The sequence below is a fragment of the Haemaphysalis longicornis genome, unplaced genomic scaffold, assembly GCF_048455015.1.
Source record: "Haemaphysalis longicornis isolate Haplotype H1 unplaced genomic scaffold, Haemaphysalis longicornis Haplotype H1 scaffold_4, whole genome shotgun sequence".
In the NCBI taxonomy this organism is placed as follows: Eukaryota; Metazoa; Arthropoda; class Arachnida; order Ixodida; family Ixodidae; genus Haemaphysalis; species Haemaphysalis longicornis.
The window spans coordinates 103,618,082-103,634,605 of NW_027526361.1; the positions used below are offsets into that span (position 1 = coordinate 103,618,082).

The window sequence follows — 16,524 nt, forward strand, 5'->3', positions numbered from 1 at the left end:
CGAGAAGATGATGCCGTCGACGATGACGAAGCAGATGAAGGACGCGAACACGATGACCCAGCCGTAGCCGCCGTCCGGAGGGCTGGGCAGCTCCACGGCCTCGCCCTGTTCGTCGGCCAGCGACGAGTTGCTCCTCCCGTCATCATCCTCTTCCTCTTCCTCCGTCCTGCAGAGGCTCCTCTTTCCGCAAGGACTCGTTCGACTTTCCGCTGCTCATGGCTGCAGAGGCTCCTTCACGCCGCTGGCTGTGCTGGATCTGCTGCTGCCCCCCCCGAAGCCTGGCTGGCCCGGGTTCACGCCACCACGGTACTCACACTGCGATCGGAACAGAACACACTCATCAAACACGCGCATGGGCTGCGAGGACCTCAGGTATACAGCATCAATTCATGAACGCGTGCCATGTTTCTGAGCACACAGACGGCCTGTAATTCCGTTCAGCAAAGTGTATACGCACGTGGGTTATGACTTCGGCCCGTCAAGTTCTTTGCTCAAGCGACATGCGGGAAGAGTTTCCGTCTGCAGCTTGAGCTCTAACGTAGTAAGACAGAAATTTGTGGCTACATTCCTGCCTACGCAGTCATGTAAAGTTGCATCCGAATGCCCCTTTCGTTCCCGCGACATGCTCAACGTATAGTGCTCAACAACGCGAACCGCCTGTCAAGACCTTGACGTCCAAACATCGTCTCCCGCCCGCTTTTGTGAGAGATGATCACCAGGAGGGAAAGTGGACGGCCAAACTATTGCCGACGCAAGCAATTCGAGAAGGGCGTAGAACGGTCCACTCAAGTGTTGAAGTCACTTGTTGAGATTCAGGATGCACGATCATCAGAGAGTTCCCCACAGTACGAAAATATCTGAGTTATGAAACAGCGCGGGAAACTAGACTACAGACAGGGCACACAGACAGGGCTCTGTCTGTGTTATTTCTGTAGTCTCGTTTCCCGCGCTGTCTTATAACGTAGTTATGTACCAATTGGCCAGCCTTCAATCCGCGAAAATATTCTCTCCAGTTTTGTGTACAAGCATCGAATTTAAACCATTATTATATGGGCGTATGCGTCCACTACTCCAGTGTTATGAGGTGTTGCGCTCTCACCATTTGAGAGGTTTAGACCCGTCTTGCGGCATCTTTGCTACGTCAAGCTATGCCAAAACTGTAACACTGATAATTCTGTAACGACAAGGCCGTTTGGAGTCGTCGGTTGAAGGCCGGTATGCTTCGTATCTTGTGGAGGATTCGCTTATCTTGGGTTTGATAAGGAAGAACAAAGAGGCTCCCCGACAAAACACCAAACAGTATAACGAGCCCAACACGCCACGGAAGACGCAAGGTATTAAAAACAAGGAATAGTTAGCATGCGTCTTCGCGTTGCGTGCGAAATTAGGCCCACAATAGTTCGCGGTTCTGTACAGCCAGACACACAGGATAATGTCGGTAGAGCAAACAACGAAGAAAAAAAGTATCCCCGCATGAAACCATCTCCTAAAGGCCAGAGAAAACACTGTCAAAAGTCGATATTGTAGTGTTGACGCTGGTGAAACGTAGAAAATTGTGTTAAGGAGCTCAGTTCACTCCGGGATTGCCTCGCACCGCCACGCAAATGTATACACCAAAAGCTATTTGTTGCGTGTTGACCGGAGCGATTTGTGTTGTGTGCGCAGCGATCGCCCTGTATCAATCCACCAGTAAATATATTCCGTCTTCTGTCACACCAGAAGATGAAAAGCTGGATTTTTGGTTGATCCTCCGATAAGCACCACCCCCCCCCCCCCCCCCCCCCCCCCCCCCCCTTTCCTTCCTAACTTCGTTTGCCACACCTGGAAGACGGTAGTACCGGTTGCCGAGCCCTCCGCACGCCTCTGATACCTGAGGGTGCATCTGTGACGGTTCCGGCCGCAACATCTAAGCATGGAATGGTGGACTTAAGAACCTTTGATTGGCACCAAAAAAGCAGGATAATGCCGGACTAGTGGAAAAAGACACGCAGCTTGAAACCCGCGGTGGCTGTTTTCCCGATCAAGGCAAAAATCGAAAACGCCCGTGTGTCGAGATTTCGGCGCACGTTAAATGTGCCCTGCAGGTGGTCAAAAATAATCCGGAGTTCTCCACTACGGCTCGCCCCATAGCTCAGATGAAGCTTGGTGCGTTAAACCAAAGGATTTGAATTGTCGATTTCTTAAAATGTCGAATTCCCGTGCTTTAATTCCTCTCTTGCGCGGGAACACTCATACCGTAAAAACATTAATCCCTACAAACCACAAACTACATCTGTTCTGGTTGGCTAAATCTCGATAATATCGCGATAGGTCCACTGTTTCGTATTCATTTTTCGGTGCGGAATAAATTTGGGCTACTTTCTTTGACTGCATACAGTGAGGATCCATGAAAAAAGTGATTAGATGGGGTGGGGTGTCAATGGCCAAACTGTCACTGGCGCAGACAAAGTTTTCAGGTATCGTTAATTAGAGATGCTATCATGCGTGGAAAATGAAGCTTCCCAGCGTTATTCGCAGAACGTTCAAAACGTATTTAATTTTTTGGGGCCTCGGCGCCTAAGCCGCACCTGGGACCCGTAATGGAGAAAGAAAAAAATCATTTTGGCGCCTGTGTCCAAATCACTGCTTGGCTTCTTGGCAAGGGGACAGGGACTTGTCTAGTCCTGGTCCCCACCGGGCAGCCGTGATCGTATACTGGTTAGTACCTGGCGTTGTGGCTGCAATAGCCCAGGCAGTCACGGCTACGCCGTGACTCCGTGACTGCCTGGGTTTTCTTAACACGATGCGCCGAAAGGTAGACGCACGGGCGTTTTCATTTTTCACATTAAGGCGTTGCGCTGCTGAGCACGAGGACGCGATTTCATTCATTCATTCATTCATTCATTCATTCATTCATTCATTCATTCATTCATTCATTCATACTGCAGGCAAGATGCTGGCCGCGGCGGTCGCTTTTCTGATGGAGGCTAAAAGCAAAAACGCCCGTGTGTACAAGATTTCGGCGCACGTTAAGGATCCCCAGGTGGTCAAAATTAATCCGGAGCCATCCACTATATACGGCGCGCCTCATCGCCTGCGTTGCGTCGGCACGTTAAACCCTACAATCAATCAATCAATCAATCAATCAATCAATCAATCAATCAATCAATCAATCAATCAATCAATCAATCAATCAATCAATCAATCAATCAATCAATCAATCAGTCAGTCAGTCAGTCAGTCAGTCAGTCAGTCAGTCAGTCAGTCAGTCAATCAATCAATCAATCAATCAATCAATCAATCAATCAATTAATCAATCAATCAATCAATTAATCAATCAATCAGTCAATCATTTTTCACATTAAATTGCAGCAAATTTGGCATGCCTGAAATAAAACAAAAATTTATTGATCAATTGATTGATTGATTGATTGATTGATTGATTGATTGATTGATTGATTGATTGATTGATTGATTGATTGATTGATTCATTGATTGATTGAAGGATGCAAAACAGAAACAAAACATAAAATAAGTTAGTGCCTTTCAATTGTGTGATGAATGATCTGCGAAGCTGGACGCGGTCGACGGAGTGCACGAAACAAACCGCGTCCGTTTGTAATTTGCGATCGAGCATACTTCCTGGCCATTTAGCTGAATGAAACTTGGAAGTACTCGAGCTTCATTCTAGCGAACAAACATGGGGCTGTCTGTTTCCCTCTCTCCCTCCCGCTTCGTAGGCGTCTTACTGTCCGCGTAAGATGCCTACGACAAGTGAATCCGCTCGACCAGGGAAGCACCGGACAGGTCGCATTCGGCTGCTTGACGTCCACGTGCGAGCCTCCCGCAGCACAATGAACATGTAACCAGTGAGGGCACGAAACCTGTAGCTTCACGTGCACGCCCCCCTTTCCTTCGTCCACTCTCCGCACGTGCAGGCATAAACCGGCAACCGCTGACGTGCTTAAACGCATGCCTGCCGACCTGGAGACTTGCAAATTTGTAAAACCCGCGAAAGGGAGAGGGGGGGGGGGGGGGGGGAGGGGCAGCATACATCATGTGTTTTAAGTTTAAATGGATTAACGTTCTGTGACAAGCGTGTTAACATTTTCACAACCATAACTGAAGACCGCCAGTCTTGAAGAGTTATGAGCAACAACTCCACAACTCCACTGGGTAGGAGGAGCAAATTCTGACATGTACGATTTCAGAAACGCATTGTAGTACTGTGGCGGCTTCGAGCTCGTCATTGCACTGCGAAGTAACCACCCTGGTCGTACCTCAGGTCGTACCGCATCGGACGCTGCAGTCATACAAAGAGTGAAGCGAACACGGAAGTCATAAGCGGCCCGCAAACAACAGGCTATAAACAGGCTTGTCGATGTGGCAGCGAGTTCTGGATATGGATGCGTAGCCCACCCCGAGAAGACTGCTGATTATCATAACAAGAGTACGTATTGCCTTCTCGTGCACGCGGCGCAAGGTACCACAGTGTCGTTTTAATAGATTTTCGCCTTTTTTTTTTGAAAATCCGTAAAATTTCAGACAAGGTTAGTATAATCGTAAGATGGGTCGAAATTCGTACATTTTGCGGAAAATTCGGAAGAGTTCGTATAGGTATGGTAGACGTGAAAGACACCGGCAAAAAAAAAAAAATCGCGGGCCATCTCCACTAACGTGAAACCTAGGGAGGGGTGAATCATGCATGTTATAAGTGTATTGTTGGTGCCTTGGCGTTATTGCCCACGGAGATGAAACCATATGGGGGCAGAGGTATACAGCTTTGCTGTAAAAGTCTCGTTTCTTTGAAGCACGAAGCGTTCTAGCGCGAGGCGTTGGAGAATGAGTGTCTTGGTGTGTTCTTTTAGTGCGCGTTGCGCAAGGCGTTGAACGAGTGTACCGGTTTTAGGGGCGAAGCTCCTAAAGCCATGGGTCTGTCCATCCCTTGTGTCTCGTGGTACGTGACCGCCGCATGCTTTCGGAGATGTCGCAAAGTGGGCCGCGTTGCACGCGCAAGAACCGGCTGCAACCGGCAGCGCAAACTCGGCACCGGGAGCGCGAGCTTGTCTGTGTTCGCCAACGGAGGCGCGAGCGCACGTGCACTGCGAGGGGGAGATCACGCAAGAGATCACGCCACGAACGCAGGCAGTCGTTCTCGGAGATCGAACGAGACGCAAGGACCTTTTCTCGTTTCCTCTCGTCTTGTTCAGGCACAAGTTCGCCCTAAATAAAAGTTCTTTCTTTACCGTTGTGTCCCATCCTACGTGACAAATTGTGGTGGAGGTGCGGGGTAGTCCTCAATGGTGCGGGGTCTTTCACCAGGTCTGGGCCTGAGAGCATTGACTCCGAAGCCCCGTAGCCCGAGTTCCCTGTAGGGACACCGACGGTACATGTGTCCTGCCTCGCCACAGTGGTAACAGAGGGGGAGTTGATCGGGCTACGATATGGCGTGATTTTTTTTAGTACCGTGACTACATGAGACGATCAACGACGATGAAAGGAGATGCCGACAGCCCTCACTCCTAAGGTGCTTCGCCACTAAAAGAGCTACCTGTGGTGGCGAAAAGGAACGCCGGAGCGGCGCTGAGTAAAGCAGTCACCAGAATGAAAACCGGGGGTGGGGGTAAACATATACTTCTTCGCAGTAAAATGACGAGGATGGTTCAACATGTAGTATATGGCTTCGGCACGCCAGGGCTGATGCCAAAGGTATTCGGCAGGTTGCGATTTCGGAAGCGTTGCTCCGGTACTCTGGTGTATCACGCGTTGGAGCTTTCCTCAATAGACAATATGAGCGCAATTTTTCGCAGCGCTGTATTTTGGTTGTTACTCGACACTACGAAAGTATGAAGGCGACGCCTGGGGACAAAGCACCTTGCGACAAGCTGCTTTGCGTTACACCTTCTAATTCTTTTTTTTCCTTCTGGAAGCACCACAGGAAGGGGCTTCCTTGTTTATGAGACCACCCCTCCAGAGGCGATAAAAGTAACCGGGGTAGAACTGCATGCAGTATTGGATTTAATCAAGCACCTGAACTTCCAGCACAGTTCAGAAGACCGTAGTATATAAAAGACATCTATCATGTCTTTAGGGCCTCGAAGAAAGAGTACAGGGCCTCTTGGCACGCATACACTGTAGTCAGCCACCTTCGAATGCAACATCTTCCGCACCTTGGGTCACGAATTTCAAAGTTCACTGTATACCTAACAACTCGGCCGCACCAGGCAAACCGGCTTGCGCGAAGTTGGGGCGCAAACGGCAAACAAATCCGCGCAGTCGGGGTGGCCTATAGTTCGGAGGACGACATCGAGCACGCAACCGAGACACCCGAGAGAAACCATTGTTCAACCTAATAAGTACCGTCGTGCATACTTAACAAATGTTTAACCCCCCTCCCTGCCATCTCTTCAGTCGTGGGCACCAAGACACGATCCGACAACTTCAGTCTGGCATTAACCCCCTTTTTGCTGAAGCGTTCCCGAAGGCCACAAAGCACAGGTTCATCCATTCACAGCTCGGGCACGTGTGGCCCGTGCCTAGTTCGAGGGGACCTGGAGCATCTGCTTTGGGCCCGTTCACTCAACTCAGTGGCCCGGAATCGAGCCCTGGCCACTTTGCGGTGCGAGGATCTCCCTGCGAGCTTGGGCCTGCACGCCCGGACTAATCTACACTAATAGCGCGCCGTTGAGCTGCTCCGCCAGGCTCGCAGCCCTCGGGCATACGCCTGAGGGCTACAACACAACGGAAGACTACCTCTAAAGACTACCCCTGTGGGCTACCCCTGAAGACAACCCTGAAGACTACCTCTCAAGACTACCCTTGAGGGCTACCCCTGAAGACTACCCCTGAGGTCTACCCATGAAGGGCTACCCATGAAGGGCTACCCCTGAAGACTACCTTTGAAGACTACCCCTGAGGGCTACCCCTGAAGACAACCCGTGAAGACTACCTCTGAAGACTACCCCTGAGGGCTGCTTTTGAAGACTACCCCTGAGGGCTACCTGTGAAGGGCTACCCCGCAGTGGGACATTGGCGCCGTGCACGCGCTCCTATCCGCAACTGTCCAGGACCTCGCTTTTCATTTTTTAACATATCAAAGCACTACCTGCGGTAATTCGAGTGAAATAAAGTGTGGAACAACTACTTCATGAAGCAGACACCTCATTAGTGGGCTGTGATAGCGCCAATTCCACATGTAGGATGACCCACCTGCGCATGTGCAGCGCAGCCCCGAGCATACCAAGATGTTTGCAATTTTGTATTTCAAGAACGAAAAGGCATGTGCCGCGATAAGATAAGGCTATACTCGGTTTGTCTAACGTGGCTTCCGCGGATATCTTTCCAACAGCACTATATGCCTCGAGCTTCGCGATCGCTGCGCCGCCTGCCGCCGCTTCTCCGCGGCGTTGACGGGATGTGCGCTGCGTGGCTGATAGGGGCTCGTGCAGCATTTTGATTCTGTTTCGTTTCTTTTCGCCTTTCCGCGCCCTACAAAAACTTGTCATGGTGACTGTATAACCAAAGAGTACGTTTAGGTCACTTAAAAAGCAGCTGCGTCTTCGTACAGCACGCGATCGCCTGCAAGAGCTACCCAGGGACGCGGTTCTGCGCGCATCGTCGCCGCTCTTCCGGGCGTCGGCGACGGTAGCAGATATCACCCCTGTCACCTCCAAATACGTCAGGCACAAATGAATTCTACTGTCGCCTCGTTTAGACGGCACAGTGAGAGGTTCACGGCTTCATTTTGCAGCGTGGACAACGAGTGCGGCTTCGTTTCGAATATATACGTCGCGGAAAAATATGTTTCGGTGATGTGATAAGCCAATCCCGGACAATAACTTAGGCATATGTTATAAGAATATAAGCCATGCGAAAATGTTAAGTATATTTCAAGCCTGTACGTCTTAAATATGTGCCCACACACGCCTTATAGCAAGAAACAAGGCAATCTAATATGAAACCACAGAAAAATAAATGCTATGCAAGTGCGGAAGAAACATGATAGCTCTAACGGAATGATGATGAAAAAACTTTATTGGAGACCAGGTGCTGATGTTAGGGCACCCGCCTGGTGGGAGGCTTCCGGAAATGAAAAAAAAAAATACAGTGAAGCTTCTGACATGCTAAAGACGTTCGTCGAAACTTAAGCCAGGTAGGGCTCACCTGACCAACTATACGCGAAATGCACTGCTATTTCGCGAGACATCGGGGGGGGGGGGGGAGGGGAGGGGGACGCTGTATACAAACGCGGAGCGGAATCAAGAAATGAACCTTTTAGTAATCACACACACAAATCATGGGTTCACTTTCCTTTTGTTTTTCGACTTCGACGAACAGCTGATCGTACGGCGGACGCATTTTTGGAAGTATACAGGGTAGGCATTTCAACAAGCGATGAAAGGTGTCGTTGGAAGAGTGTGGCATGTGATAAGGCCCTTTGATTTCAGTTTCTGCTTTATTTTGCAGGGTCCCTGAGCCATATGCCGATATTTCGAATAAGCATTTAGTCGCGGACGCGGATTACATTCTAAGCCCGTCTCCGCGCTGCTCGCAGTGGATATATGTAGCAGATGAAAGTTTGCGGGCGCTCACTACACGGCAAGACGACCCTGTCGTGTGCTGATCCCCGAGTATAATTCTGCATTATCAATCGCACTAACGTTGAATATTCCCGAAATTAACACACACTGGCTTGTAAATGGTGGTGATCAATATCTGTGGTATATTATTGGCAAACGTAACTGGCGTGCTGTCAGGTATGAGTGTTCCGCTGAACATGTAAGCGCACAAAACTGATTAACATCGTAGTGTATACCCGTAGCATGAACATCTCAGGAACCGGGGGTTACGGAGACACTGCTAGTAAATTCAGGGCAGTGTAACTACAATCAGGTCCGTGCATACGCCGGTTACGCGACGCTGGCCTGTGACACGCACCTGGCGCTTATACAGACCGAATATACCACACTAAGATCGCGTCAGAAACATTTACACTCTGGTAAACACACCCCATTTGCGAACATAGTGACTGGTCGACATAAACATAGATTTCCAACGCTCGCAAACGCTAAATCTCAGTCGTGAACATGCCGCAAAAGCAGCGGCGACAGTGGGGAACGGGACGGAGACTCCCGCGCTTGCTTTCGAAACGGGCCGCTAGGGGGATTTCAGTGGCGCCCCTACAGGCCGCGCTCGAGGCGTATAGCGTGGGTGGCACCCGTTGTGCTATGCATTTTGGTCTCCAAGGCGGCAAGTTGTCGTGCACGAAATTGCGCATCTGGATATGAAAAAACCTTAACTTGTTGTACACAACCTGAGCCTATATCCACCCATACTTAAGTGTATAAAAAACGAAAGAATGAAAGTGGCCTTTTTTGACTACCACGTTGATGTACCATGAATCAGGAAGAGCCGCGGTTCAAGTAGGGGGAATGGGTGATTAGGAACGGGGGTTGAGATTAATAGGCATTTGCATGGACCACACAAAAATGATAAAAACCAGATCGATAACACAGAATAATTCGCAAACTTATCACCAACTCAAGACGCGTATGAAACGGCAATCTCTAAGCTGTTCGCACTTTTTCTGTCAAAACATGCCAAAAACAGTGTGCTCAATACGGTGCAGGCCTTGTCATTCTCCTACAAATGTTCGATTATCCACTCACCCACGTTATTGACCAGCGGACACGGTTAAAATGCGCTAGGCAATGAGCACGGCAAAGATAGACGACCCAGCTGCGTGAGCAGCCAATGCATAAATTAAAGTTCACCAGTAAATAGAAAAGTAAATCTCAAGCTTCGCAAGCAAAGTGCTCAAGTAGGACACAAACGAACAAGATAGCAACCAGTTTGCGCCTAAGCATTACTACGTTACTACAACATTACTACAGTATCAATGACAAAAGCAGCCATACCAAGCACGGGAAAACTAACACAATGCCGAACACATATGCTTACGTGCCATGCACTTCGAGTAAAACAACTAACTGAAGTCCCGCCGCACAGCCGGCATGTACGCGTTACGGGGCTCCCGTTTATAGCGTAGACCTAAAGAATCTCTGTAGTGCGGATGCAGCATAGGAGTCCGTTTACATAGAGGCGCAGATCCGCCTAGCTGCCTCCTGGGCCTCCTCAGCGCCATTGTCGCCCGTGCTCTATCCATAAACAGGGGTGCTCTACTGAAGGCTGTTAACGTCCGGCCTGTATTGCTGCAGTTAATACAAACCTTGAGGCATATGGCAAGCGGAAACTCCCAGTGTGAGCGAGACCTTAAGCACTTGGGAGCAATGGCGCTGACGGCTTCCCGAGTTTGCCTTCGGTAAGACCTGGCAGACGATAAAGTGATGACCGTGCGCTGTTTAAATCACCGTGTCAGAAGCAGGCATCAATATCCTGGCGCAGCTGCAGGCCAGACTTGACCGAACGTAGACGTGGTCACTGCTCACGAAGGTGCACGCACGGCGCTGCAGTCGGAGGAAAGCGTAGTTGCGCGGGCAGAGGAGGCCAAAGGATTCGCTCACCGGGTTCTGTCCGCCGCGGCGGCAGCAGCGGCCCCGGCAGCCGATAAGGCGTCTTCCAACTGACGTGAGACCCGAGGCTCGAAAGACCCCGCGGGACTCGGGGCGGCGCACATCTTTGCCGGTGCCGGCAGCTTATCGGGGCCGGTCACAGAGTGGGCGATACGGACAGCCGCGCGCGCATGCCTCGTCGAGGCCGACCGATTTCAACGACGAGAGAGGAAGAAGCCTGCCTTCGCGAGCCACTTCCCGACGTATTTTCCAGTTGAGATTTTTCTTTCGCCCTCGCTCCCCTCTTGACTTGAGAAGTCCTTGTGCCCGTGCTTGAGATTCATGTGGACAGCAGGAGGCAATGGCGAGGAAATTGCTGATGTCCCTATCGTGGGCTTCAAGGTACCGGTGCTTTAGCTTGATCGGTCAGTACCTGATAGGGACGCGCTGAACTCGCATTCGGTCATCGAGACAGGAGTGGTGGGCAGGTGCGTCTTCAAAAATGTGGAGTAACCTTTCTTTCCTCTTCACCTGAAGGTGCTCAAAGACGAGGAACGAGCATAGTTCTGTGTCAGTGAAAAGCCGTGTCCGGAAGGTTCGATATTCGAAATAGGTCAGTACGAAACGTCCGTTAAGATATTATTATTATGCCCTGCGCAACGACATGAGAAAGAAAAGAAAGGCCGGCCATTTATTGCAAAATGGCGGTAATTCAACAACTGTTAGTTATTAGTCAGGGTTAGCAATTGTATCGAAGACGATGTTCTCCCTCTTTCTTTTTCGCGTAATAGTTGTATTTTTTTTCCGTACAAGTACGGCTATTAAGGAGTTTTACAATATATACAATCACGCATTTGCATTTTTTTTCTTTCAATCCCCGCCCCTCCCCTTCACAGTGGGCGGCCGAGCTGCCCAGCTCTGAAGCCGATTCCCAGCTTAACCTGGTGAGACGAGCCCGGACGGCCAGTTAGAGTTAGGGACTCCTTGACTGAAGACACCACCCACTTGTCCGCCTCCAGAAACGGAGTCGGATGTGGATTAAATAAAGGCTTATGGAAGTCAAGTTCAGTTAGAGGAGGTGCGTTGCGATAGGGCCCCTCAATGAGCGGCGCACGGTGAAACGAGAAATATTCCTCCACGGTCACCACTCCACGCAGCCTACGTCTCCTATCACGCCGCGCCTTTCCGAACTTCCGACATGCGCGTGGAACTGACAAGACACAGCGCGGCACCGTAGCGTAGAACGCTTGCGGACATTTATGACGACTATCTGTGGCTACCGACCTACGCAGGGCCTATCTCCGCTGGTGTAACAGCAAGGCGAGCGGTTCTCCGATAAGGCGTGTTTTGGAACTCGTTTTACGGCAGTAAGTCCACGCGGCGCACTCCAGAGGTTCTTTCACAGACAGTGCGCCTTCACCATTGAAGTGATTGATTGATACGTCGCCAGATAAGCTGTGTTCTGAGCTTCCGACTGAGAACACAGCCCGGCGGAAATTGCAGTGCGAGCTGGGCGCCAAGTAGACTTAAAGGGGCCATGAAGACAAAATGCAACCTTTTTTTTTATATTTGAAAAAAAAAAATAGACTGGTAGCTCGTTTAGCTCCATTCCCGCCACGAAAGACGTTTAGCCGCAGAAGTGCAATGAATATTGAACAACCCTCAAATTTCGGGTCATAGTGATGTAATATGGGCAGGAGTGACGTCTTATGGGCCGGCACTAAAAATTGGCCGCGTGTCTGCTCCTTTTGTTACAAATGTCGACAAAAGAAAGTTTTTCCTTGACATTTGCCAAGTAAATGCCTCCCTTCGCTTTCCCGTTGATCTCTCATGCTGTTCCTGTTCCGTCGCACTCCTCCTAAGGTAAACACGCAAGAGGTTTGCTCAAGTATATTTCAATTTACCGCGTTCCACTGCTCTAAGTGGGGTGCCTCGATGCCAGCGCTGCCATACGGCGGAGACGCGCGTGAATCGAGGCGCCGTACTTCAACGTTTATAGAACCACCTTGCCCTTCTCCAGGTGCGTTTCAAGCAGAACGTGGAACCTTTTGTAACTGTTGCCACTTGATTTCTTAAAATGTCGCCACAAGCTATAGTGGCGCAGGTGACAGCAAACGACGGAGTGATTTTGTTTCGTTTCTGCAGTGGATGCAGCATTTCATTTCGCAAAAATCAACACTAAATATCACTTATGTATTAATTTTCTGCCTTATATTTGCGTAATGCCTTGTTCTTGTTCAACAATGCTAACAAGTATGAGCATGGACACCGGACTTAGACGTGTAGATTTGGCTGTGGGTGTATAAGAACCATACCTGTATGTTGTCCTCATGGCCCCATTAAGAATATAGTTCGTACATCTCGTCCCTTTGGATCAGTGACAAAGCCCGGGGAACCTGGTAGATATAACGCAAGGATTCCTGGACTAAGGCGTGCTCGTACCGACGAGCGGACATAACATTTCCCGCCCTGCTCAATAAAACTTTTCGTCACGATCATCATCTTCTCCACGCTAGTGACGTTTTTGTTTGCGGGCTCCGTGAAAGCCCATGGTGGGGGACCCTGGGGTTCGTTACAGCGTGGAAGCAGCTTCAACAACGACGCAGACGATTGGGAGTATGCGACTCATTTTACAATGCCCACTGGTGCGGACAGCCATTTATTTGAATGTACACCTTCGCTTGCGTCCCCTGCACGGCAAAAGTGAACACTTGGCTCTAACCATTTCCCGGCAGCGCACCAGCTCTCAGCCCCAAACGCCGCCCGACCTAGTGACGTTGGCCGGCGATTGCCTCTGCGGCGCTTGCCGAGTTTCTACTTCCCCTCTGCAATCTGAAAAGACGGCGGCTTCCTTTCCCCGCCAGATGGCGTCTCTCTCTCTCTCTCTCTCTCTCTCTCTCTCTCTCTCTCTCTCTCTCTCTCTCTCTCTCTCTCTCTCTCTCTCTCTCTCTCTCTCTCTCTCTCTCTCTCTCTCTCTCTCCAACCAGACCCTCCCCCCCCCCCCCACATACACACCAAAAAACAGAAAAGCAAAAAAGTTTGCATAAGTAAGGCAGAAACTGGGAGACGTGTAAGGCTATGTTCAGACTACCGGCGCAAAAGCCATATCCTGAACTATGGAGGTAAAAATGGCGTGTCACGCAGTTCGGTTGGCTGAGACGTGAAATGGCGTCATTCTTTAAAGTTATTACGACACTTTTAGCAACAGTCTGAACCCGGCCTAAGCGGTGCTACGAATCGGCCCGCCACCGTACTTTTCCGCATCACTCCTCGGCTGTGCGGCGAAGCCACTGCGTGCGCATTTGAAAACAAAAGGCACCATCGTGTCGGCGAATAATACTTGCACGTCTCGACAGGCCCGGGTGAGACGCTTCGCTTTCGGCGCATTTCAAAACTTCGGCGGCTGCCGGCGAGGCTCGTCTCAACGCTCTTCAAGGACACAGAGGCCCCGCGATCGCAGCGGAGTCCTCCTCTCTCCCCTCTCCCGGACTCAACGTGCTCCTATGCTACCGACGACTCACGAACAGAGGAAAGAGCGTTGTGTGTGTCTGTGACGTTCGTGGCGTGTTGCCGCTGGTTGGCGTTTTGACCGTTACGGCTTTTGGGTATAAATAGAAGCCGCACAAGCGCTGTAACCCATTCCTGTTTGAGCAGCGAATCATTGCTGTCGCTCTGCTCGAGTCGTGTACTGTTACCTCGCCCGTCGGGGCATTGTTCTTTGGCTTCGGCTCATCTCTCGCTATGAAGTAAACAGTTACGTTAGCCTACGGCTTCTGGACTTCTCCACAGCTGCAACAGCGGCTGGCCGCTCACTCTACACCACGCTACCACACGTATGCCGGACAGAGCTCGGCTCGGGTCGGCCCACCCGGTCGCAACAACTGGTGTCAGCGCTGGGATGACACGGTTGCAACAGCGGTGACAACCAAACCCCGCACTACCGCTATGCGCTGGCGATAACTGCAGCTTCCGCAGTTCTTCCAGGTACAAAGGAAAGAGTGAAGGTGTTTATTGGCATTGTTGCGGGGCCCCTTTGATGGGCGAACAAAGCACATTTGAACGAAGGTCGAAGGGGAAGTGTACGCAATACAAGCACTTTCTTTTGTGTGCACCTCTTTTTGTCCTTCGTCCAAATGCGCGCTGTTCACACTTCAGAAACAAAGACCCACAAGCGCTGCGGAACAACAAAACCAGTGAAAACACTCAAAGGAAGATAACGAGACAGAGAAAGACCACATTAGCTGCGATCGTGTCCATCTGAAAAGGTGATCTTACTTTCAGGCATTGAAATGGGTGATTGGCTGATGCATTCAACTCCACGTTATTTTTTTTATTTCTGCGCTTAAAGAGTTTTCGTAACCTGCGGTCACGATGCGTGACAAAGACCGTTATCCCATCGTAACAGACAGCGCATGCGCAGTCTCGCACGTGCATTGCTACGAGCAAGTATAGGCAAATCTTTGTGTTGAAGCTTGGTGATCCTTGAAGTAGAAGTAGTAGCTAGAATAATTTACTAAATGAGATGTCGCGCGGTCTAGGTGGGAAAGAGAAGCCTCGGTACCGCGGTGAAAAAAAGTTGCCGCTATGCACTTCGCAATTCAAGTCTCTTCTGTCGTCGTAACGGGGAGGCGACGTACAGCTCGGACTCCATCATTATCCAATTAACACGTACACCGTGCGGTGTTAGCCGGACATATGTGGTTTAGAGAAGCACAGCGTAGTTACTGACTGCTCTCAGCCGGTGCAAAGCGCAAGCCACCTGTTTATTTTTCGCTATTTTTTGTTTTTGTTGTGATCTTCGCCGCTGTAGCGGGCATCTTATATGTTTGTTAGGCTTTTATATTGCTTGTCGTCAACGCCGTTCTTAACTCTGCTCTTGATTTCTCTTTGTACGAACCCAGCTAAAGTAAACTTCAAATAAAAATAAAACGTGTAATGCTCGTCTATATACTGCTGTTCTACGTAACATGTACCCAATATTTGCTTTACGCCTAAAGAGACTCTGCAGCACTTCCAATAAACCATTTCACTCTTCCCTTCGCGTCACTGCGAAATCTGTAGTTATCGCCAGCACGGATCGGCACTGCGTGATTCGCTCGTCGCAGCAGACGCACTTTTCGTTTCTGTTTTGCTTTTGTGGCTTTCTTTATAAAGTGGCTATCGAATGCGTTCACAGCTGCAACTGAAAGAAATGCTGCGAATAGCCGATACATTGCTGTACTGACGTAATTCTATCGCGTCAATGGACGCCAAGACAGGGAAAGAGAGAAAAATCTTTTGAGAAGGTTTCCAAGTTATAAGATGGGCATAGAGCAGTGATTTTTGGCTGACGTGCTTTGCGAATCCCTAATCTAAGTACTGGATTTGGTGGTTGACCACGTTCTGCAATCATTCCAGATTTCGAAAAGAGGTGAAAAAAAAGTGTTGCCGGGTTCATTTATGTGATGTATTATATGAGCTACGCTAACATAGTAGATTGGAAAGGTCTTATATGCCGTGTCGTACGGCAGAAATTCTTCTGTCGTTTTAAGCCGAACATTTTTTTATATCGGTGACTTTGTCGGTATATTCATTCCTCTGGTAGTCATCAAATACACTAGTTAGCACCAGACAATGTTATCCGCAATACCTGAAAGTTTTTTTTTTTTTTTTGCCAGATCAACTTTCAATAGAAAAATCTCGCTGATACAGGACACTTTAGAAATAGCTAACTGCTGCGAAAAAATTATATCGCTCCATTCCACTAGCGATGCAGACTAAGGGCAAGAACGTAGCTCGAAAAGCACTTGACCGATATTCCGCATTTGTTGTCGCGAAGAGTCAGTTCATTACCGGCAGTAACAATGAGCTCTTGAAGAACAATGCAATGTCAGCTACAATATATCTACATTGCGCACCATAATTTCCGCTCCTATTTTAGTTCACACGGAACTATAAGGAGTAGCCCCTAAAAAGAGGAAAAAAAAAATGCCCACCATAGTCGGTAATTCCGCAATAATTGGGTTCTGATAGAGGCCGGGTGACCCTTTCCTCA

At 49.6% G+C, this 16,524-nt stretch overlaps 1 protein-coding gene and 1 pseudogene across 2 annotated transcripts in view; both read right to left on the reverse strand.

Moving 5' to 3' along the window:
- Positions 1-10,643, reverse strand: part of LOC144178776 (monocarboxylate transporter 12-like) — a 20,948-nt pseudogene extending 10,305 nt beyond the window's left edge. Inside the window, exons 1-2 of the transcript XR_013324062.1 lie at positions 10,503-10,643; positions 1-315 (exon numbers count right to left, since the gene is read on the reverse strand). The product of XR_013324062.1 is annotated as a monocarboxylate transporter 12-like (transcript). The remainder of the gene's footprint in view (positions 316-10,502) is intronic.
- The window catches only part of LOC144179907 (uncharacterized), a 518,871-nt gene that overhangs the window by 218,098 nt on the left and 284,249 nt on the right, over positions 1-16,524 (reverse strand). The window lies entirely within an intron of this gene.